At 41.7% G+C, this 23,816-nt stretch overlaps 1 pseudogene; it reads right to left on the bottom strand.

The window, feature by feature from the left end:
• Positions 1-2,454: 2,454 nt before the first annotated feature.
• Positions 2,455-23,816, bottom strand: part of LOC132526502 (olfactory receptor 52M1-like) — a 33,279-nt pseudogene continuing 11,917 nt past the window's right edge.

Below are 23,816 nucleotides of genomic sequence, written 5' to 3'. Positions count from 1 at the left end.
ACTTGTGCACACGAGTTGAAGATTTTTCAGTGGGAGTTACCATAGTTGCATTAGAATGGGCCCTCTGAGGAGCAGGTGCCAACATTAAATTAGATGTGTCAGAGGTATACAGAGGGGAAATGCTCATGAAGGAAATGCTCATGAAGTAAGACAAAGAGGGATCCTGAGGCTGGAAGAGCCATGAAATCACAAGCAGATCTGATCCGAGAGGGAGGGAGGAAAGAAGAGGAAGGTCTTAGGCTTTCGTGTATTTCTAAGAATACTTTGGCAAGGCTGCGTGTAAGTCTTGAGCCAAGGGAACTCATGAGAAATCCAGTATCACACTCCAGTAGATTTGCCTTATTAGCGCTGTGTTCATCTATTGGTTGGAAGCCACTAGGGCTTAGCAATGCCATGAACTTGAGAGCACAATGATTGAGACTATCAGTCAAATATGCTCCTTGCAGTCCAATCTGAAAAGCATATTTTTTATGGTCACCACATCCCTGCTTGCCTTGCACAGATCTCCTTCAGATTTTAGGAGCAGCTCCACCATAGTTACTGTGGGCCTGTCTTGCTAAGGGCAAAATGGAAAGGAAGGAAGGATGAGCTCTACAGCCCCAGTTTCTGAAATTTTGCTCAGATACAGCTGTTACTTCAGTTGATAGATTGCATCCTAAAGGATAGGACTCCAATTCTGTGAAGTGCTGCCTTTTGAACTGTGTTTTAGCTGTTTTTAGAAGACTGCTCTGGCATTCTGTGGGTCCAGCTCCTTCTGGTTGGTGAAACTGGTAATGCTACCAGTGGATCCCATGGTTGTGAGCCCTGTCCTGCATATCCTTCTCTGAAGAGTGTCTGTTCTTTCAGTACTATGTCATATGGGATGTCCTGACTATAATCAGTCATTCAGGAGGCCCTCAAAGAGAAGTGCTGGTCAAGGCTCTGTGGGAAAGAAAGGCAAATACATGCCCAGAATAGTATGTGTCATTGGTAGTGCAAACCACCGTACTTCCTAGGATTCAAGAGGCCCAGAGGAGTTGACTTGCCAGCAAGTGGTCTCCTTGAGGAATAACCCTAATATATCTGGGTTTCAGCATTGATGTCTATTGCTGACAGGCATTCAGAGGCAGCAGTCAACCTTGATCATGGGGCACCTACGTGGCTGGGTCCACACATAGTCTCCTTTGCTTCTACTGTTGCTCGTTCATAATGTTAAGTGGCAGTGATACTTGTACCGTAGTCTGGACCAAAAACAGCCTTCTTGCTTTGGGCCCACTCAAAGCTATACTTCCGTGTCTTTGGGTATATGGACTAAAGCAAGATTCTTAAGTGAGGGATACATTCTCTTCAGAATCCAAGGTGGCAGGCATTATGTTTTCTATCTGGTAAAATATGTAAGATGAAGATCTTTTACTGATAATGATTTTTAACCATTGGCCCCCTAAAATTCACTGAAGTTCTAGGTTTTGAGTGTTAAGATTTGTCTCCTACCCTTTGGAGCATGTGTGTCTTACTAAGGCCTCTATTGTACTAAGCACCTTTAGCTCATTTTGCCAGATCAACATGCCATCGATGGATGATGGTGGAGGTCCATAGGATGCCCAGTCATCTTTAAATTATGTTATGACACAGGAAGAGTTAACATGCCCTTGAGGCAAACCGTATATGAGAACTATTGTCCACCCCCTGTTAATGGAAATTGTTTTGGGGATTTTATCACTAAGATGGAAAACAATACATTTGCCAAATTCTCCATGTACCTCTGAAGCATTTTTGACTCTTGGTGGAGAGAAGTGTTAGAGGTTATTTGGCCTTCCCAACTCTTTGGCTCTTACCTCACAGGCCAGCAACACCACATGGAAGTTACTCAACCTACCAAGTACAGTCATTCTAATTATTCATCAAGTGACTGAGAACTGACTTTCTCCAAAAGTTCAATTACTAACTAGACTCTGCTACCCAGAGTAGAACCCCAACTCTAATAGAGGGACCACGATTATGCTTTTGATTTCTAGTTGTCAGGGTCAACTCAAACTTTAACCTTCAATGCCTTGGTATTCCCCTCTTTTTAGTATAAAATTGCCTGAGTAAATGGCCAAAGTTATCTTTTAGGAAGGTCTCAGGAAATCATCATGGTATATAATAGGCATGCTTTTTTCACAGTTCTTCCACTTAGGTATCCAGGTACCTCTTTAGTTACAGCCCTAGATCTTAACACTGGCACAGGTCTGGGAACTGAGCAAGAGACTGACTTTATTGGAGTGACCATCCTCAGCCTCCTCATCCTCCATTCTTGCCTTGTTCTATGAATGGTAAGCAGAGCCTTGCTGGATGCCCATCTGTTTTGGCCCTTGGGACACAGTATCCTATTAACTATCTTTAACACTCCCTGTGGGCCAAGCCCCTTTGATTTTCACCAGTTTTTAGAGTAATTTCAACCCTCTGGCTTGTTAAGTGCTTCCATCTGGCCTCTTGCTATGGCAAGGGGACCACAGCCATGTGCTCACAGTAGGAGTGGGAGATGACACAGGCTTTGTAAAGGGGCAGCTGCAGGTGGATCATCAGAGGCAGGGGCCCAATGTGGAATACACCCCAGAAGAGGCCAGCTAGCCCCAAACATCCCACCATAGTATGAGTGAGCACTGTGGTATGATGGAGTGGGTCGCAGATGGCTATGTAGTGGTCAAAAGCCATGGCAAGGAAGATGCCTTACTCAACCGTGGCAAAGCAGTGGATGAGGAACATTTGAGCCAAGGAGGCATCCAAGCCAATGTCAACAGCACCAAATCAGAAGATTCCCAGCAGTCTGGGAATAGTGGAAGTGAACAGAATGAACATCAATGATAGCCTCTAGGCACAGGAAGAAGTACATGGGCTGGTGCAGGTAGTGCTCCACCATTACCACAGCCAGAGTGGTGACATTCCCTTCCATGGCCACCAGGTATATGGAGCCAAAGGGGATGGAGAGCCAGATGTGCAGGGACTCCAATCCTGGAATGCCAGTGAGCTGGAAGGAGCTGGGTGTCGAGCAGACATTATGAAAAGTGAGTGTGGCTAGTTATAAATGCACCTTCTCACCTGTGCCTCAAAATGCAGTAGAACTTTTTTCTGGAAATAAAAGAAGAATATTCTTAGGTCCTATAATAAGGAATAGGTTGTTGACTAGATAAGATTCTATAAACATTCTTCAAAGTTACAGAATAATGTCACAAGTTATTACTATGTGAGGATATCTACAGATTTTTCAAGCACAGGCCAGAATACATATTTGAATGAAATGTATGAATATCTTTTTTGCAATATGACTCTCAAAGTAATGTTTTTGCATCAATGAAAGTGACCTAAGGTGGACAAGTAACTATTAAGTCATTTAACTCTTGTAGGTTGGCTATTAGGTATTTCTTAGAATCATATAAGCAGGATTCGGTGTGAGGGCTCCTTGATTAGAGATGCATTGATACTGAAAGATACAGTCTGGGACTCTAGATAGACCCCTGGGACTATCTAGACTCTATAGTAAGTCAAAGCTTAATCTTGGGGCCAGCATTAACTATTGGATGAGCTGAAATATTTAATCTGCAGACCAAGATCACAAGGCAGATGCAAGCTGGTGAAGAAGACTCTCCGGGGGGTGGAACAAAAATGATTTCTGACAGGTGAGAGCTGATGATTGGAGCTCAGTTTGTGTCTGCCCAAAGGCAGATCCATGCAAGGGCTTACTGCTTTCTTGGAGGCTGAGTGAGGATAAGATTCTAGAAGCAGAGAGGGTTCTCCCCAGGAGGGAAAAAATATAATATTCATTGTAGAATAGCATGAAGCCTAGATGACTATTTGGCCAAAGAATCGGATTTGCTCAGAGTTCAGTGCAATTGGCTAATGGGGAGATGTATATTGAGAAAGACAACATGGAAATACTTTTATATTTTTTTAGGATCTAAAGGATCATGCCAGAATGTGTTCCTATATACAATAGAAGAATGTCAGGGGAATAAGTATGTAAGAAGCTTTGTCTTCTACATCTTGAGCCTAGTTGCTTTGGATATAGCAAAGTAGCCAGTATCTGGCCTTTAGAATTTTTCAGATCTGATTTCATATCTTGGCAGTAGGAGCTTGAGGCAAATTACTTTATCCCATTAGTTAAATACAACTGACCTCATTCTACAACAAAATTAAGTAGTGTGTCCTAGAGAAGTCATGAGGATTGAATGAGAAGGCAGTGTCTGAGGAACAGTAACCCTAAGCTTTAGCTCTTTAGACAGTTGAGACTAATGTGTAAAACCAAAGATACATTCAGTAAACTTCAAGAAACGTTGGAATGTCTCTCTCCAGGTAGCCATGGTGCCAGGAGGATGGCAACTCGTGTAAGCTGTTTGTAGTGACTTTATCCCACAGAATCCCTCCGCTTGAGCTGGGTTTTTCCTCCATCTCAAGATTCTCATAGATGACTATGAATGAGAATAGAGAAAGTGTTGGCAGAAGCAGGAAAAAGGGAAGGTGAAAAGGCTGAGTTACTGGGGCTGGGAAAGAAAGTGTGCACAGGAGTCAGCCTGTGATTGAGATGAGGAGGTGGGGTGAGGCAAGGCTTTAGGCTGGGGGGACCCTGTCTTTGTTTCTTACCCTTTGTGTTGCTTATTCTCCATCTGTTCTCCATCTATTCCTCCAGATCTCTGTTCTCTGTCCCCAGAAGCTGACATTTATGGAGTACTGCTTTTCTTTTTCCCTCCAGTTTCTAGGTGGGTTCAGCCCATGTGATGCAGGAGATGAGAGGGTGAGACTAGCCATCAAGAACTTATTCCCCAGTCCCTTTCTGCCAGGCGCACTTGGCAGTGCTGTGATTTTCTACCAAAGACCACAGCTCCTGAAAAGTGACACCCCATCCCCCACACTTGTGTTCTGGCAACTGCATCTTGCCTTACCTGGTAGGCCTGAGTTAGGTGATGCTGCTCCCTGGGGTTAGTCCTGGGCCTCCACCATCCCCTGTCAGTTTCCTTAACCCTTCCCAGGCCTCTGTAGATGATCTCTTCAGTTGCCCCCTTGACCATGCCACTTCTTCTTTGGATATATCAGACCAGATCCCAATAGTGTACAGTCTTCACCAGTATCATCTCTTGAAAACCTGCCTGCTTCCTCACTAGGACACATTGGAAAGTGGACAACTTCACAGAACTAGTTCCAAAGGCAAAAGAGTTCTAATCTCATTGTGGTCAAATGCTAAATGATCTTTATCACGATTTTTAGATTTACAATAAAAGGGGACTTGTCTACTTCACTCCTACCTCCTAATTTACTGGCTCTCATAACTTGATGTTTTACCAAGCAAAGTGTAATCATGTGAAGAAATCTAGTTTCCCTCCAGAAAAGAGAGAGTCCTTAAATGGAAAAATCAGTGAGACTTGCCAAATGAATTTGTCTTCTGTTCTGATGCTTGTCTCCCTTACTGTGGTTACCTTCCTCCTATGTTAGTGGGGAAGCTGTTTGACTGTCTATCTTCCCTTCTGAAGTTATTTGAGTCCCATCACTACTGAGCCACACCCTGGGACAGTGGTTCCCTTCTAGGTTTGAGCAGAGAAGACACATTGTAGGATGATCTCACAGACCAAATTACATAAGAGGCTAAATCTATATCCAGTGAATTATGAGCATAAGAAATGTTTTCTCTCGAAAGTAGGCAGACCTCTACTACGTCTCAGACCTTGTTAGATCCAAGCCAAATGTCCTCAGTCCTGTGAACTGGCCTCAAGCCCTGGAGAAGGTGGATTTGATTTTTATCCCTCTTTCCTTCCTCATACCTGACAACACACAGAGCTGTTTTCCTGATGGATGTTCCATCTACATTTCATCTCTTCCTCTTCCTATCCATCTCCAGGAACGTATCATGAAACTGAAAGGGGTACCTACGACTGGAGGGATGCACTTCAGCTCCTGGATGGAGATGGATGAGCCTTGGGGTTAGCTTTACTGACTTCTATCCTTTCCCTAATATCGTAACACTCCTTAACTTATGCCTCCCTAGTCTGAATGGCAGCCCTTGCTGCTTAAACACAGTAGAAGGAGGCTACGGCAGCTCCTGTTCAGTGGGGCTGTGAGTATATGCGATCAGAGCAGGACAGCTCCCACCTGAGCTATAGCCAAATATATTTGCGAATACAAACCACAATTCTTAGCATTTTCACCCTGCTCACTACCTTTCTACATGGCTGAATTTTTCTTTTTCCCAAATGTGTCATGATCTTTTGCCCCTGATAATTACCGATGTTCTTTCCTGGTGTTGGAATAGCCTACTCATCTTCCTCTTCTGGCTAGTCCTTATACATGGCACATTGCCACAGCTTAGGTACCGACCTAAAGAGGCCTGTCTTTGTACTGCACACACATAGTACTCTGGATTGCTTGTTTACCTGCCTGTTTCCCTGAACAGAATATGTTTCATGAGAGTAGGGAGCATGTTTATCTCATTCTCTGTTGTAATACTTATGCTAGCACAGTGCCTGGCAATTGAAGAATAAAATACATCGTGCCTTTTTAAAGCACCTGGAGGTATTTTGGAGGTTCCTGTTTTGGCATTAGTGAACTAGAGGGCCTCTTCAGCCTCCTTGTGTATGGCTCTGTGTGGACTCCACCCTCTCTGTCTCCTTCCAAGAGAATTCCTTCCCTCTGGGTCTTAGAAACTTATATAGGAGCACGATCTAAAGTTGGTTGCCCAACTTTAAGTTCTTTCTTATAGGCTGGGAACACATACTGATGACCTTTGCTCCTTTTCTAGATCCTCCTTGTAAGATGTTCTTACCTGGGATGTGTAGTGTCAGCAAGAGCCTGGGGCTCTGCAAATGCCTGTGAGGCCTGGCACGTATAAGCATTCTGCTCAGGGGTAATTCCACTTGTAACCTTCCCACTATCTTAGTGGAGAAGGAAAATAGCAGTCTTTGTCCCAGAAGGATGGACACAGATTCTAAATTTGAACACAGCTATCCGCAGCATGTTAGGGTTGGTCCAGAGAGGTCTAAGTCTATGGAGGACAGACCTGTTAATTGAGTCATGATCCCTTGGGTCCAAGTCCTGCTCTTGTTTGTTGTCTGGCCTCCCTGGAGTCTGCAGCTAGTCTAAGGACGCCAAGTAGAAATCAGAAAGGCCTTTCTAGAAGAGGGATGAAGAATCTTCTTGGGATTAGAACTCAGCCTGGCTGTCAAACTTTAAGGAAGTTTGATACCCTTACAGTACTTGGAAGTGGTGGTAGAATCCTGAATTAACTTCAAGACAGACAAATAGCAATTACCTAAAAGTAAGATACTGCAGACTTTTCCCCTTGCTCTGGTTTACATTGTGAGGGAAGGACCCCATGGACTTGTGTGGAGCAGTGCATGTCCTTTACATCCTTCTGAACCTAAATTTCCCAACCTGAAATCCTGTTTCTTAGGAAGGGGAAAACCTGCTTTCTCAGTTTGACTTATCCCCTGGTGTGTCCTAATGGGCTTCTCTTGGGTTGTGGGGCATCACACTTTAGGACATGTGACAAGACATGGCCTTTGAAACTCCAGTGGCTTGAGTTTGCAAGCCAGCTCAGTGACATACCTACTGTGTAACCTTGAACAAGTTGTTTCACTTTCACTTCTTCAAGCATAAAGTGGGAATAATACCTATCTCTGGGTAGCTCTTATAATTGAGATACTATATACAAAGGGGCTAGTAAGGAAACTAACATACCAGGTGCTTAAATAGCATTGTTGTTACCATCACTGCTTTTTTGTTTCTTGGAGGGGTTAAACCTCGGAGAGACATTTTTTACTGTCTCTTTCAGACCAGGAGCCAATATGGTCAGGGCAGTGGCTATGAAGTAGAATCAATGAAGAAAGAATTTACTTTTTACTCTTACTCCCCTTTTAGAGGATTCTATTTCTATGGCACGTCAGGAAAAGCTAGGAACTTCTAGAAGCTTGCTCTCTGCTCCCCAATCTTAAACTTTACTTTCTATGTAAAACTGCTTGTAGTTGATTTGAAATATAGTGTTATTTCTTCCAAACCTGTGCACAGGTTATACCCTCAGCCCAGTAAAAGGAGGAATTTCATTCCATACAGATTCATATCTAGCTTTTGAAACTTTGGTTCAGTAATCTCCTTGTCCAGTTGATGAACTCTGCCTTTAGAGTTTAATGGATGAGCTATGTTTCTTTTGTACCTGACTCTCTTGCATGATATTTAGAAATAAGTATTCAATAAGTCAGTGCATTTGAATTTAATCATATTATAGCTTAAAGTAAGGCTTCTGCCTTTAATAATTAGATTTTTTTTAACATCTTTATTGGGGTATAATTGCTTTACAATGGTGTGTTAGTTTCTGCTTTATAACTAATAATTAGATTTTAAAGACCAACTCAGTACAACCTTTCTCAACTGATGGAAAGGTACAGAAGAGCATTAGAGATAAACATTTCCATAGACTATATCTTAAATATATATTAAATAAGATTTGTATTCAGCCTTGGAAGCAGAGATGAATCAGAAGCAAACTTTACCTGTGCTCATTCTAACACTGTCCAGGAGAGGGAATTCTGGCCCAAGGATGAGAAACCAATAGCAGACTGGGCTCTACAAAACAAAGGAAAACATCAACCTTGGTGTCACTAAATATCTTTTTAAAAAAATTTTATTTTATATTGGAGCATAGTTAATTAATGTTGTGTTAATTTCAGGTGTACAGCAAAGTGATTCAGTTATACATATATATGTATCTGTTTTTTTTCAAATTCTTTTCCCATTTAGGATATTACAGAATACTGAGCAGCGTTCCCTGTGCTATACAGTAGGACTTTGTTGGTTATCTACTTTAAACATAGCAGTGTGTACATGTCAGTCCCAAACTCCCAATCTATCCCTGCCCCACACCCTTCCTCCCTGGTAACCATAAGTTTGTTCACTAAGTCTATGAGTCTGTTTCTGTTTTGTACATAAGTTCATTTGTGTCATTATTTTTAGGTTTCGCATATAAGTGACATCTTTTTTTTTCTTAAGTGACATCTTATGATATTTGTCTTGCTCTGTCTGACTTACTTTATTAGTATGATAATCTCCAGGTTCATCCATGTTGCTGCAAATGGCATCATTTCATTCTTTTTTTTGCTGAGTAATATTCCATTGTATATATGTACCACACCTTCTTTATGCATTCTTCTGTCAATGGACATTTAGGTTGCTTCCATGTCTTGGCTATTGTAAACAGTGTTGCAGTGAACATTGGGGTGCATGTATCCTTTTGAACCATGGTCTTCTATGGATATATGCCCAAGAGTGGGATTGCTGGATCATATGGTAACTCTAGTTTCTTAAGGAACCTCCTTGCTGTTCTCCATAGTGGCTATACCAAGTTACGTTCCCACCAACAGTGCAAGAGGGTTCCCTTTTCTCCACACCCCCTCCGGCATTTATCGTTTGTAGATTTTTTGATTATGGCCATTCGGACTGGTGTGAGGTGATATCTCATTGTAGTTTTGATTTGCATTTCTCTAATAATTAGTGATGTTGAGCATCTTTTCATGTGCCTGTTGGCCATCTGTATGTCTTCTTTGGAGAAATGTCTATTTAGGTCTTCTGCCCATTTTTGGATTGGGTTGTTTGTTTTCTTGAGCTGTTTGTAAATTTTGGAGACTAATCCCTTGTTAGTTGCATTGTTTGCAAATATTTTCTCCCATTCTGTGGATTGTCTTTTTGAAAACAAGTTCCACCAAATGAGATATTCAGAGATCAAAAACAACTTCTCTCTTCAACTCTTGCTGGATATCTGGGGTTCTCTGAGCCACAAAGGGTCTGATTAACTAACTTGAAATTCCTCAGGTTATCTTTATCCACACCTGTATATTGCAATATGCGTCAAATCTGAGGGATTTTCTGGTGGCCATGGGCACACCCCTTACACCTTATTGAAACTTCTGCTTCGGCACTTGCTTTCAGAGCCCTACCAGGATGCCCTCTCCATAATGCTCAACTCAAGCCTTATCTTCTAGGTCATTCATGTCCCACCCTGGATCTGTGGTGGGAATTGCATTTGCTGCTGGTGCTCAGATAGGATTGCCAGGCAGTAACATGCAGTGTATCTGCCTCTTCATTAGCCTTTTCTAGCACCATCTCTCTCTTCCTCAGTCAACAGGGTAGTTAGTACACTTTGAACATAGCCCTACTTGAGTTGTGGGTGGCAGAGATGGAGAATAAATTTCCTATCCTGGTAGGGTCATTCCAAAAAGTTGGCATATTTTTCCAATTAAACAAGTCTGATGTGAAAAGGGAGAGTGAAAATAAAGGGGGGTAGGAGAGTGTCTCCACACAGATCCTGCTGCCTGATCTTGGGTATTTATTCCTCCAATGGGAATCTGCCTCAGTGGGAATTGCCCTACCTGAACAAGAGTGGCTCCCTGGCTGAATTGGGTGCCCTGTCAGGTACAGGAGGGAGAGATCGTCCCTCTCTCCTCCAGGTTGTTTTCTCTTCCTTCAGCTCCCACCAGAGTTGGTAGGAGTGTGTCAGCACTATGGGATCAAGGTCCCTGGCCCCTGCTTCCCCATTCTGTTCTCCATGCAACAGTGGCAGTGCTGTAGGATCATTTGTTTGTTGAATTTGTTCATCTCTCAATTCCTGAGAATTGGGTAAAACTTTTAATATCTCCTTATTGGAAGGAATTTTTTTGTATCATAATTGTATGCATGTTACATTTTCTCTGAATAGTCCCCCTTTGATGCAACGTAATAAAAGCCTGTATATAAGAAACTTCACTCCATTTTCCTCCCATTTCACAAAATAGTTCTAGTTGAAAGATGGTGTTACAATTTAGAGAGCCATTAGGGGCTCCAGATCCTGAGGAGAACTGAGGCCAAGTAGTGTTACAAGAGAACACCATCTTATTTCTTTTCATTGGTGCATAACTAAAATTCCCAATTCTTCAAAATACACCCTAGTGGGCTACAAGGTGGAACAGAGCTCTGAGTACTCATTTTTAGTTGTTCACGGCTGATGCTGTCAAATATCAAGCAAGCAAGCAAATACAATGAGGTCTCTCAGGGTTACAGATTGCTTAGTGCAATAGGGAATAATCCCAGCAAAATCAATGTCCCATCACAGACAGAGCCAAGTGACTAAGCGAAAAATACCCTGGTGCCAGTGCCTGTGAGCTCTACTACTTAACAGAGGCATCTCAGCCAGCAAGTGCTTTGTTTCCTTCACCACAAAATCAAAAGCATCATGGGCCAATGATGTCTGGTGGCAGCAAGCACTTGGTGCTGTCCATGAGACAAAGGTGCTCGGGCATCTTCTGGACAGAACTTGAGAACTGCCACTAGCCAGGGGCCAATGTGCCATGGGCAAGATGCCCACTCAGGATGGTAGTGCCTTTGTGGTCACCAAAATTGTTACTAAATGGATCTCAGTTTCACTCACCTGACACACAGCAAAGCCAATCTACTGACACTGGCTTGTGATAAAGGAAACTACAGTGTTTATTTGCAGAGCACCAAGCAAGAATAAGCAGCTAATGCTTAAAGGCCCCAATCTCTCCAATGACTTTCAGGCAAGGGTTTTTAAAGAACAAAATTAAGGGTAAGGGTCTTAAGTGCATGATCAACTCATGGGTTCTTCTGATTAGTTGGGTCTTAAGCAACAAAGAGATATTTATGGGTCTTGAGCATCACTCTTCTTGCTCCCAATTGATGGGGTCTCCATGGCTGTGGTCAGCATTTTCCACCTGGTGGGGTCCTGGTTTCTGCAAAATGACTGAAGCATATGCATCAGATTGTTAGCTATATCCCTTGGGGAGAAGCTAGGAGTCCTGTGACTGTTTTATGGTGGAAGTCCTGTGACCGCTTTATGGTTGACTGGTTGTTCAAATTATTACTTTTCTTGCTTAACTGTTTCTCGTTTTTCTGGATTTTCTCACTTCTCTAATTACTAACTGCTCAAGGCTGCTCTTTGGAATTCAGAAGGTCTAGGAAGGTTTTTTTTTTTTTTTCAAACAAGCAGGGGGCATTGAAGAACTTGTATCTGGAAGTCCCAGTGGGTCCTGCTCAGTTTCAAATCTATAAATCTATGCCTTGATTAATCTGGCAAATCATTGCCCCTTGCATTTCCTGGTCAGAGTTTTCATTATAATCTTTGCCTTCCAGCTCTTTAAATTCTTCCAAACTGGGGTAAATAGAAGAGATGTGCTTGGGGCCCTTTAGGTCTATCCAATCTCTGGTAGTGCTGCATTAACACCTTTGTTTTACTCCATCATTGTCCACTTTATTTATTCTGTTTCTCAGTCACCTAAAGTTTCACTCTGCTAGAGTTCCTTGACACTCCCCTTTGTCTCTCCCCATTTTCTTAATTACTCTAATGTTCTTGGTATTAGTCAGATCCATACAAGGAAGCTGAGAGAACAAATCATTGTTTAATTTTGTAGGAGTAAAGTTACATGAGATACGTATGCAAGAGGGGCCCCCTTAATTACAGCATTTACCATACCTGGCTAATGGACATATTCAGGAGGTGAATATCCTGGTCAACATAAAGCCGATCCCACATGGTTTGCATGCAAAGCATATCAGCTGCTTCTCTGGGGTGTTCCATTTTGGCATTTATAGGGGGAGTTGGGAAGTTCCCCTCCTCAGGATAAACACTCTTTATAGTAGTGGCTTTATCCAGTCCACCAAGCTGGCTGTTCCCTCAGAAATAACCTCCCATGTGTCTGGATCACAAACAGCTGTCTCATTGTTCAATAGTGAATTGCAGGTGCTGTATCAACACAAACATATGCTTGCATTCTGTAGCATTCAAATCCAAAGACACAGCCCCCTAACTGGTTGTTCTCACAATGCATTTTATTTTATTTATTTATTTATTTTTTGCGGTACGCGGGCCTCTCACTGTTGCAGCCTCTCCCGCTACGGAGCACAGGCTCCGGACGCGCAGGCTCAGCGGCCATGGCTCACGGGCCCAGCCACTCTGCGGCATGTGGGATCCTCCCGGACCGGGGCATGAACCCGTGTCCCCTGCATTGGCAGGCGGACCCCCAACCACTGCACCACCAGGGAAGCCCTCACAATGCATTTTAGTAAAGATTCTTTAGTAAGTTGGTTCTGATCCACAAAGTAACAGTTCTTTGACACTATATCTTCTGTTTCAGTAGTTCCTTAGTTTTGTCCTTCTAAATTGACTAGCATCGTGGTGTGGTTATAGCTGGTATTTCTAACTACCTTCTTCCACTATTCGTTCTGTATTACCTTTACCTTCAGCAAGCACCTCAACTTGTCATTGTTCTTTACTTAGTAGAGTGACCCAAATCTTTATTCCTGAATAATATGGTCGATTAGTAGTCCTGCCTGAATTGGGTTGTTGGAGTTTTCCATTGACCTTAATCACAGGGCATGGTAATACCTAAGGAATCTCCTGTATATCCAGATACCTTCTTCCTTACTTCCATTGTGAAGTAGTAGACCAATTTCCCCTCGGTAGTAAAGATCAATCTTACCAGCCCACAGAGTAATTCCCTACTTTACCTTTTGATTCAGACATGAGCTCAAAGTGACTGGGTGGCAATCTTAACTTTCAGTTCAATGGAATCATTGTGTCTCCTGGTAGAAGCTTTGAAACTAAGACTTCTAGGTCAACAAGGCATTGAAACTAAGACTTCTAGGTCAACAAGGCATAAGGTTGTGGAAACAGCAAAAATTTTGCTAGTAGCTCACTCCCATTTTATTCCTTCATTCCTAGACCTGTGAATCCTGGCTATGGGAGAAATAGTACCATATATTGGATGCTGATTCAGAGAATACGCAGCCTTCTGGAGAACCTTCTGCAGGCTTGCAAGGTATTGCTAACTAGCTGGTATTGTAACTGAGCCTTCAAAAGGCCATTCCATTGTCCTATAAATCCAGCTGCTTCAGGGTGGTGGGAAACATGGTAACACTAGTGAATTCCATGAGCAGGGACCCATTACTGTACTTCATTTGCTGTGAACTGAGTTCCTGTCAGAAACCATGGAATACCATGATGGTGGATAAGGCATTCTATATGTCCACAGATAAGTTTGGAAGAAGCATTGCATGCAGGGAAGGGAAAACCATATCCAGAATGTCTATTCCAATAAGAACAAAACACTGCCCCTTCCATGATGGAAGCAGTCTAGTGTAATCAACCTGTCGCACGGTAGCTGGCTCGTCACCTTGGGGAATGGTGCCATATTGGAGACTTGGTGTTCATCTCTGCTACTGCCAGATTGGGCAGTCAGCAGTGACCATAGCCAGTTTGGCCTTGGTGAGTCCATATTACTGAGGTCATACATAACCTCCATCCCTGGCACCATGGCCACTTTGTTCATGACTCCATTGGGCAATGACAGGGGTGGCTAGGAAAAGAGACTGATTAATATCTATAGGGCAGGTCATCCTATCCACCTGACTTTTAAATCCTCCTCTGCTGAGGTCATCCTTTGATGAGCATTCACATGGGGCACATCTTCATTTTTTTGCCCTTCCTGAGAAGTCTCTCATTTTCCCTAAATTTTCTTGTTACCAATTTTCTCATTATGTTCCTTCCAAGTCCCTGACCATCCAGCCAAACCATTGGCCACAGCCCATGAGTCAGTATATAATTGCACCTCTGGCCATTTCTCCTTCCAAGCAAAAGAAAACAAGCAGCTGTGCTGATCAGAGTTCTGCCCACAGAGGGATTTTTCTTCAGCACTTTCCTTTAGGGATGGCCCAGAAAGGGATTATAGGATGCAGCATCCATTTTTGGGTGGTACCTGTATATTGTACAGAACCTGCTATAAACTAGGTCCAAGTCTTAGGTTCCTCTGTAAACTGATCCTAGGGGACTCCTCATGAGGTCATAGCTGTAAGTATGGAGAAAGTGTAGCAGGAGTGCAGACAGTGGGCATTGGGGCCACTTCATGTAACTTGTGCCTTCGGGACCTGCTTGGGTCTGATCACATGTGTACCACTTCTCTTTGATGGAGTCCTGCTGTTCAAGCTCCACTTAATGGCTTGGTGAGTCAGATAAAACCCAGGTTAGGAAGGGAAGCTCCAATCACATGGTCACTTGATGGCCCATGCTCAAGCATTCAGCCTCTACTAAGGCCCAGTAGTAGGCCAAGAGCTATTTCTTAAGTGGAGAGTAGTAATCCACAAAAGACGTCAGGGCTTTACTCCAAAATCCTAAGTCCCTCTACTGCAATTCATCTATAGGTGCCTGCCAAAGGCTCCAATCAGCATGCCTATCTGCCACTGATACTTCAAGCATCATTGGATCCTATGGCCCAGGTGGCAAGGGAGCTTGTTCAGCAGCCTGAGACTGCTGCAGATTCTATTGCCAGGCCCCAGTCAAAACTAGAAGCTTTGAGCGTCACTCAGTAAGTGGGCTGGAGTAACACACCCAAATGAGGAATATGTTGCCTCTTAAGCCCCCCAAAGAAGGCCACTAGGCATTGTGGTTTTTTTTTTTGGTTTTATAAGAGGCCAGATGCACCAACTTATCCTTCACCTTAGAAGGGATATCTCAACATGCTTCACACCACTGGACCCATAGAAGTTTTTTTTAATTCATTTTATGCAAGTGTAGTTGATTTACAATGTTGTGTTAATTTCTGCTGTACAGCAAAGTGATCCAGGTACATATATATGTGTATATATATACATATATATACATGTATATGTATATTATTTTTCACGTTCTTTTCCATTATGTTTTATTACAGGATATTGAGTATAGTTCCCTGCGCTATACAGTAGGACCTCCTTGTTTATCCATCTATGTATAATATTGTGCATCACCTAATCCCAGACTCCCACTCAATCCCTCCTCAATTTACCCTCCCTCTTGGCAACCTCAAGTCTGTTCTCTATATCTGTGAGTCCGTTTCTGTTTTGTAGATAAGTTCATTTGTGCCATATTTTAGATACCACATATAAGTGATATCATATGGTATTTATCTTTCTCTTTGTGACTTACCTCGGTATGATAATCTCTAGGTTCATCCATGTTGCTGCAAATGACATTATTTCAGTCTTTTTTATGGCTGAGTAGTATTCCATTATATATATATGTGTGTGTATATATATATATATCAGTGAACGTTTAGATGGCTTCCATGTCTTGGCTATTGTGAATAGTGCTGCTATGAACATTGTGGTGCACATGTTTCTTTTTGAATAGAGTACTGTCCAGATAGGTGTCCAGGAATGGGAGTGCTAGATCATATGGCAACTCTACTTTTAGTTTTTTGAGGAACCTCCATACAATTTTCCATAGTGGCTGCACCAATTTATAGTCCCACCAATAGTGTAGGAGGGTTCCCTACTCTCCACACCCTCTCCAGTGTTTGCTATTTGTAGACTTTTTAATGACAGCCATTCTGACTGGTGTGAGGTGGTACCTCACTGCAGTTTTGATTTGCATTTCTCTAGTGATTAGTGATGATGAGCATATTTTCATGTGCTTATTGGCCATGGCTGTGTCTTCTTTGGAGGATGTCTATTTTTTGACTGGGTTGGTATTTTTTTGTTATTGAGTTGTATGATCTGTTTGTATATTTTGGAAATTGAGCCCTCGTTGATTGCATTATTTGCAAATATTTTCTCCCAGTCTGTAGGTTATCTTTTCATTTTGTTTATGGTTTCCTTTGCTTGCAAAAGCTTATAAGTTTGATTAGGTCCCATTTGTTTATTTTTGCTTTTATTTTTATTGCCTTGGGAGACTAACTTAAGAAAATATTGCTATGATTTGTGTCAGAGAATGTTTTCCGTATGTTCTCTTCTAGGAGTTTTATGGTGTCGTGTCTTATATTTAAGTCTTTAAGCCATTTTGAGTTTATATTTGGGTGACATGATGGAGTGTTCTAACTTGATTGATTTACATGTGGCTGTGCAGCTTTCCCAGCACCACTTATTGAAGAGACTGTCTTTTCCCCATTGTATATTCTTGCCTCCTTTTTTGAAGATTAGTTGACCGTTGGGGTGTGGGTTTATTTCTGGGCTCTCTATACTGTTCCATTGATCCATATGTCTGTTTTGGTGCCATTGCCACACTGTTTTGATTACTCTAGCTTGTAATATTGTCTGAAGTCTGGGAGGGTTATGCCTCCTGCTTTGTTCTTTTTCCTCAGGATTGCTTTGGCAATTCTGGGTCTGTTATGGTTCCATATATATATTTTAAGATTACTAGTTGTAGTTCTGTGAAAAATGTCATGGGTAATTTGATAAGGATCAGATTAAATCTGTAGATTGCTTTGTGGACTCATAGAAGTTTTATTGAAGTAGAAGGCCCTTGAATGTAATACATACTTTATATTTTAGAGCAGTTTTAGGTTCATAGCAAAAATGAGCAGAGGGTACAAACTTCCTATATATTCCCCATCCCCACACATGCATAGTTGCCTTCATCACCAATATCTCCCAAGAGAGCAGTACATTTGTTACAAGTGGACCACATAGATGCAAACTACACCCAAAGTCCATGGTTTACATCAGGGTTCTCTTGGTGTTGTATGGGTTTGGACAAATCTTCCTCTCCTGGCTAGTCCTTATACATGGCACATTGCCACAGCTTAGGTATCACCCTAAACAGGCCTGTCTTTGTACTGCACACAAATAGTAATATGGATTGCCTGCTTACCTGCGTGTTTCCCTGAACAGAATATAAGTTTCATGAGAGTAGGGAACATGTTTATCTCATTCTCTGTTGTAACACTTATGCTAGCACGGTGCCTGGCTATGTTAAATAAAAATAAAATATCATGCCTTTTTAAAGCACCTGGAGGTATTTTGGTGGATCCTGTATTGGCTAGTGAACTAGAGTCCTCTTCAGCCTCCTTGTGTGTGACTCTATGTGGACTCCACCCTTTCTAAGTCACCTTCCAAGAGAATTCCTTCCTTTTGGGTCTTGGAGACTTATACAGGATCATGATCTAAAGTTGGATGCCCAGGAGTCCCAAGTCTGTTCTTCCTTATGAGTTGGGAATGCTTACTGATGACTTTTACTCCTTTTCTAGATTCTCCTTGTAAGATGCTCTTACCTGGGATGGGTAGTGTCAACAAGAACCTGGGGCTCTGCAAATGCCTCTGAGGCCTGTCACTTATAAGCATTCTGTTCATGGGTAAAGGGAATTTCATTTCTAACCTTCCCACCATCTCAGTGGAGAAGGAAAATAGCAGGCTTTGTCCCACAGAATGGACACAGATTCTAAAACTGAACAGTTATCTGCAGCATGTCAGGGTTGGTCCATAGAGGTCTGGATCTATGTAGGGGAGACTTCTTATTTGAATCATGATCCCTTGGGTCCAAGTCCTGCTCTTGCTTGTTCTCCAACCTCCCTGTAGTCTACAGCTAGTCTAAGGACACCAAGTAGAAATCAGAAAGGCTTTTCTAGAGGAGGGATGAAGAATCTTCTTGGGATTAGAGCTCAGCCTGGCTGTCAGTCTCTAAGGAAGTTTGATATCCTTACAGCACTTGGAGATGGTGGTAGAGTCCTGAATTAACTTCAAGACAGACAAGTGGGGGCTTTCCTGGTGGCGCAGTGGTTGAGAATCTGCCTGCCGATGCAGGGGACACGGGTTCGTGCCCCGGTCCGGGAAGATCCCACATGCCGCAGAGCAGCTGGGCCCGTGAGCCATGGCTGCTGGGCCAGCGCGTTTGGAGCCTGTGCTCCGCAACGGGAGAGGCCACAACAGTGAGAGGCCCGCGTCACGCAAAAAAAAAAAGACAAGTGGCTATTACCTACAAATGAGATAGTGCAGGTTTTTCCCTCATTCTGCTTTACATTGTAAGAGAAGGACCCCAGAGACTTGAGTAGAGCAGTGCATCTCCTTTAAATCTTTCTGAACATAAACTTCCCAACCTAAAATCCCATTTCTTAGAAAGGAGGAAAACTTTTCTGTTTGGCTTATCCCCTGGTGTGTCCTAATGGGCTTCTCATGGGTTGTGGGGCATCACGCTTTAGGACATGTGACAAGACATGGGCTTTGAAGCTGAAAAGGCTTGAGTTTGCAAGCCAGCTTGGTTACATACTCACTGTGTAAACTTGAACAAATTGTTTCATACTCAATTTTTCAAGCATAAAATAGGAATAATACCTATCTCTGGGTAGCTCTCATAATTGAGATACTGTATAAAAACGGACCAGTAAGGAAACATACTAGGTGCTGAAACAGCATTGTTATTACCATCACTGCTGTTTTTGCTTCTGGGAGGGGTTAAGACTGAGACAGACATCCTTAATCGTTTCCCTCAGACCAGGAGCCAATGTCAGGGCAGGGGTTAATGAACTAGAATCAATACAGAAATAATCTAATTTTTACTTCTACGCCCTTTCCAGAGGATTCTACTTCTCTTGCACCTCAGGAGAAGCTAGGAACTTCTAAAAGCTTGCTACCTGCTCCCCAATCTTAAATGATATATTCTATGTAAAACTGCTTGTGGTTGCTGAAATATACAGGGTAATTTCTTGCACCAATGCCTGTGAACATGTTATACCCTCAGCCCAGTAAAAGGAATTTCATTCCATACAGATTCATATCTAGCTTTCGAAATTTGGGTCAGTAATCACCTTGTCCAAATGATGAGCTCTGCCTTTTAGATTTTAATATATGAGCTATGTTTCTCTGTACTGGATCACTTCCATGTTATTTATTTATTTATTTATTTGATATTTACTATTTATTTTTACATCTTTATTGGAGAATAATTGCTTTACAATGCTGTGTTAGTTTCTGCTTTATAACAAAGTGAATCAGTTATACCTATACATATGTTCCCATATCTTTTCCCTCTTGCGTCTCCCTCCCTCCCACCCTCCCTATCCCACCCCTCCCGGAGGTCAGAAAGCACCCAGCTGATCTCCCTGTGCTATGCGGCTGCTTCCCACTAGCTGTCTACCTTAAGTTTGGTAGTGTATATATGTCCATGCCTCTCTCTCGCTTTGTCACAGCTTACCCTTCCCCCTCCACATATCCTCAAGTCGGTTCTCTAGTAGGTCTGTGTCTTTATTCCTGTCTTAATCCTAGGTTCTCCATGACATTTTTTCTTAAATTCCATATATATGTGTTAGCATACGGTATTTGTCTTTCTCTTTCTGACATACTTCACTCTGTATAACAGACTCTAGGTCTACCCACCTCATTACAAATAGCTCAATTTCGTTTCTTTTTATGGCTGAGTAGTATTCCATTGTATATATGTGCCACATCTTCTTTATCCATTCATCCAATGATGGACGCTTAGGTTGTTTCCATCTCCGGGCTATTGTAAATAGAGCTGCAATGAACATTTTGGTACATGACTCTTTTTGAATTATGGTTTTCTCAGGGTATATGCCCAGTAGTGGGATTGCTGACTCATATGGTAGTTCTATTTGTAGTTTTTTAAGGAACCTCCATACTGTTCTCCATAGTAGCTGTACCAATTCACATTCCCACCAGCAGTGCAAGTGTGTTCCCTTTTCTCCACACCCTCTCCAGCATTTATTGTTTCTAGATTTTTTGATGATGGCCATTCTGACTGGTGTGAGATGATATCTCATTGTAGTTTTGATTTGCATTTCTCTAATGATTAATGATGTTGAGCATTCTTTCATGTGTTTGTTGGCAGTCTGTATATCTTCTTTGGAGAAATGTCTGTTTAGGTCTTCTGCCCATTTTTGGATGGGTTGTTTGGTTTTTTTGTTTTGTTTTTTAATTTTTTTTAATTTATTTTTGTCTGTGTTGGGTCTTCATTTCTGCACGAGGGCTTTCTCTAGTTGTGGCGAGCGGGGGCCACTCTTCATCATGGTGCGCAGGCCTCTCACTGTCGCGGCCTCTCTTGTTGCGTGGAGCACAGGCTCCAGACACGCAGGCTCAGTAGTTGTGGCTCATGGGTCCAGTTGCTCCGCGGCATGTGGGATCTTCCCAGACCAGGGCTCGAACCCGTGTCCCCTGCATTAGCAGGCGGACTCTCAACCACTGCGCCACCAGGGAAGCCCTGGGTTGTTTGTTTTTTTGCTATTGAGCTGTATGGGCTGCTTGTAAATTTTGCAGATTAATCCTTTGTCAGTTGCTTCACTTGTAACTATTTTCTCCCATTCTGAGTGTTGTCTTTTGGTCTTGTTTATGGTTTCCTTTGCTGTGCAAAAGCTTTGACGTTTCATTAGATCCCATTTGTTTATTTTTGTTTTTATTTCCATTTCTCTAGGAGGTGGGTCAAAAAGGATCTTGCTGTGAATTATCTCATAGAGTGTTCTGCCTATGTTTTCCTTTAAGAGTTTGATAGTTTCTGGCCTTACATTTAGGTCTCTAATCCATTTTGAGTTTATTTGTGTGTATGGTGTTAGGGAGTGTTCTAATACATTCTTTTACATGTACCTGTCCAGTTTTCCCAGCACCACTTATTGAAGAGGCTGTCCTTTCTCCACTGTACATTCCTGCCTCGTTTATCAAAGATAAGGTGACCATGTGTGCACAGGTTTATCTCTGGGCTTTCTATCCTGTTCCATTGATCTATATTTCTGTTTTTGTGCCAGTACCATAGTGTCTTGATGACTGTAGCTTTGTAGTATAGTCTGAAGTCAGGGAACCTGACTCCTCCAGCTCCTTTTTTCGTTCTCAAGATTGCTTTGGTTATTCAGGGTATTTTGTGTTTCCATACAAATTGTGAAATACTTTGTTCTAGTTCTGTGAAAAATGCCATTGGTAGTTTGATAGGGATTGCATTGAATCTGTAGATTGCTTTGGGTAGTAGAGTCATTTTCACAATGTTGATTCTTCCAATCCAAGAGCATGGTATATCTCTCCATCTATTTGTATCATCTTTAATTTCTTTCATCAGTGTCTTATAATTTTCTGCGTACAGGTCTTTTGTCTCCATAGGTAGGTTTATTCCTAGATATTTTATTCTTTTGTTGCAAGGGTAAATGCTAGTGTTTTCTTGATTTCACTTTCAGATTTTTCATCCTTACTGTATAGGAATGCCAGAGATTTCTGTGCATTAATTTTGTATCCTGCTATTTTGCCAACTTCATTGATTAGCTCCAGTAGTTTTCTGGTAACATCTTTAGGATTCTCTATGTATAGTATCATGTCATCTGCAAACAATGACAGCTTTACTTCTCCTTTTCCCATTTGGTTTCCTTTTCTTTTCTGATTGCAGGGGCTAAAACTTCCAAAACTATGTTGAATAAGAGGGGTGAGCGTGGGCAACCTTGTCTTGTTCCTGATCTTAGTGGAAATGCTTTCAGCTTTTCACCATTGAGGATGATGTTGGCTGTGGGTTTATCATATATGGCCTTTATTATGTTGAGGTAAGTTCCCTCTATGCCTACTTTCTGGAGGGTTTTTATCATAAATTGGTGTTGAATTTTGTCAAAAGCTTTCTCTGCATCTATTGAGATGACCATATGGTTTTTCTCCTTCAATTTGTTAATATGGTGTATCACATTGATTTGCGTATACTGAAGAATACTTGCATTCCTGGAATAAACCACCCTTGATCATGGTGTATGATCCTTTCAATGTGCTGTTGGATTCTCTTTGCTAGTATTTTGTTGAGGTTTTTTGCATCTATGTTCATCAGTGATATTGGCCTCTAGTTTTCTTTCTTTGTGACACCCTTGTCTGGTTTTGGTATCAGGGTGATGGTGGCCTCGTAGAAGGAGTTTGGGAGTGTTCCTCCCTCTGCTATATTTTGGAAGACTTTGAGAAGGGTAGGTGTTAGCTCTTCTCTAAATGTTTGATAGAATTCGCCTGTGAAGCCATCTGGTCCTGGGCTTTTCTTTGTTGGAAGATTTTTAATCACAGTTTCAATTTCAGTGCTTGTGATTGGTCTGTTCATATTTTCTATTTCTTCCTGATTCAGTCTTGGCAGGTTGTGCATTTCTAAGAATTTGTCCATTTCTTCCAGGTTTCCATTTTATTGGCATAGAGTTGCTTGTAGTAATCTCTCATGATCTTTTGTATTTCTGCAGTGTCAGTTGTTACTTCTCCTTTTTCATTTCTAATTCTATTGATTTGAGTCTTCTCCCTTTTTTTCTCGATGAGTCTGGCTAATGGTTTATCAATTTTGTTTATCTTCTCAAAGAACCAGCTTTTAGTTTTATTGATCTTTGCTATCGTTTCCTTCATTTCTTTTTCATTTATATCTGATCTGATCTTTATGATTTCTTTCCTTCTGCTAACTTTGGGGTTTTTTTGTTCTTCTTTGTCTAATTGCTTTAGGTGCAAGGTTAGGTTGTTTATTCGAGATGTTTCCTGTTTCTTAAGGTAGGATTGCATTGCTATAAACTTCCCTCTTAGAACTGCTTTTGCTGCATCCCATAGGTTTTGGGTCGTCGTGTCTCCATTGTCATTTGTTTCTAGGTATTTTTTGATTTCTTCAGTGATCACTTCGTTATTAAGTAGTGTATTGTTTAGCCTCCATGTATTTGTATTTTTTACAGATCTTTTCCTGTAATAAATATCTAGCCTCATAGCGTTGTGGTCGGAAAAGATACTTGATACAATTTCAATTTTCTTAAATTTACCAAGGCTTTATATGTGACCCAAGATATGATCTCCCCTGGAGAATGTTCCATGAGCACTTGAGAAAAATATGTATTCTTTTGTTTTCGGATGCAATGTCCTATAAATATCAATTAAGTCCATCTTGCTTAATGTATCATTTAAAACTTGTGTTTCCTTATTTATTTTCATTTTGGATGATCTGTCTACTGGTGAAAGTGGGGTGTTAAAGTCCCCTACTATGAATGTGTTACTGTCGATTTCCCCTTTTATGGCTGTTAGTATTTGCCTTATATATTGAGGTGCTATGTTGGGTGCATAAATATTTACAGTTGTTATATCTTCTTGGATCGATCCCTTGA

This window comes from Lagenorhynchus albirostris, chromosome 9 (assembly GCF_949774975.1).
Source record: "Lagenorhynchus albirostris chromosome 9, mLagAlb1.1, whole genome shotgun sequence".
Classification (NCBI taxonomy): domain Eukaryota; kingdom Metazoa; phylum Chordata; class Mammalia; order Artiodactyla; family Delphinidae; genus Lagenorhynchus; species Lagenorhynchus albirostris.
Note: the sequence above shows the minus strand (reverse complement) of the source record. Positions and strands in the feature narration are given on the sequence as shown.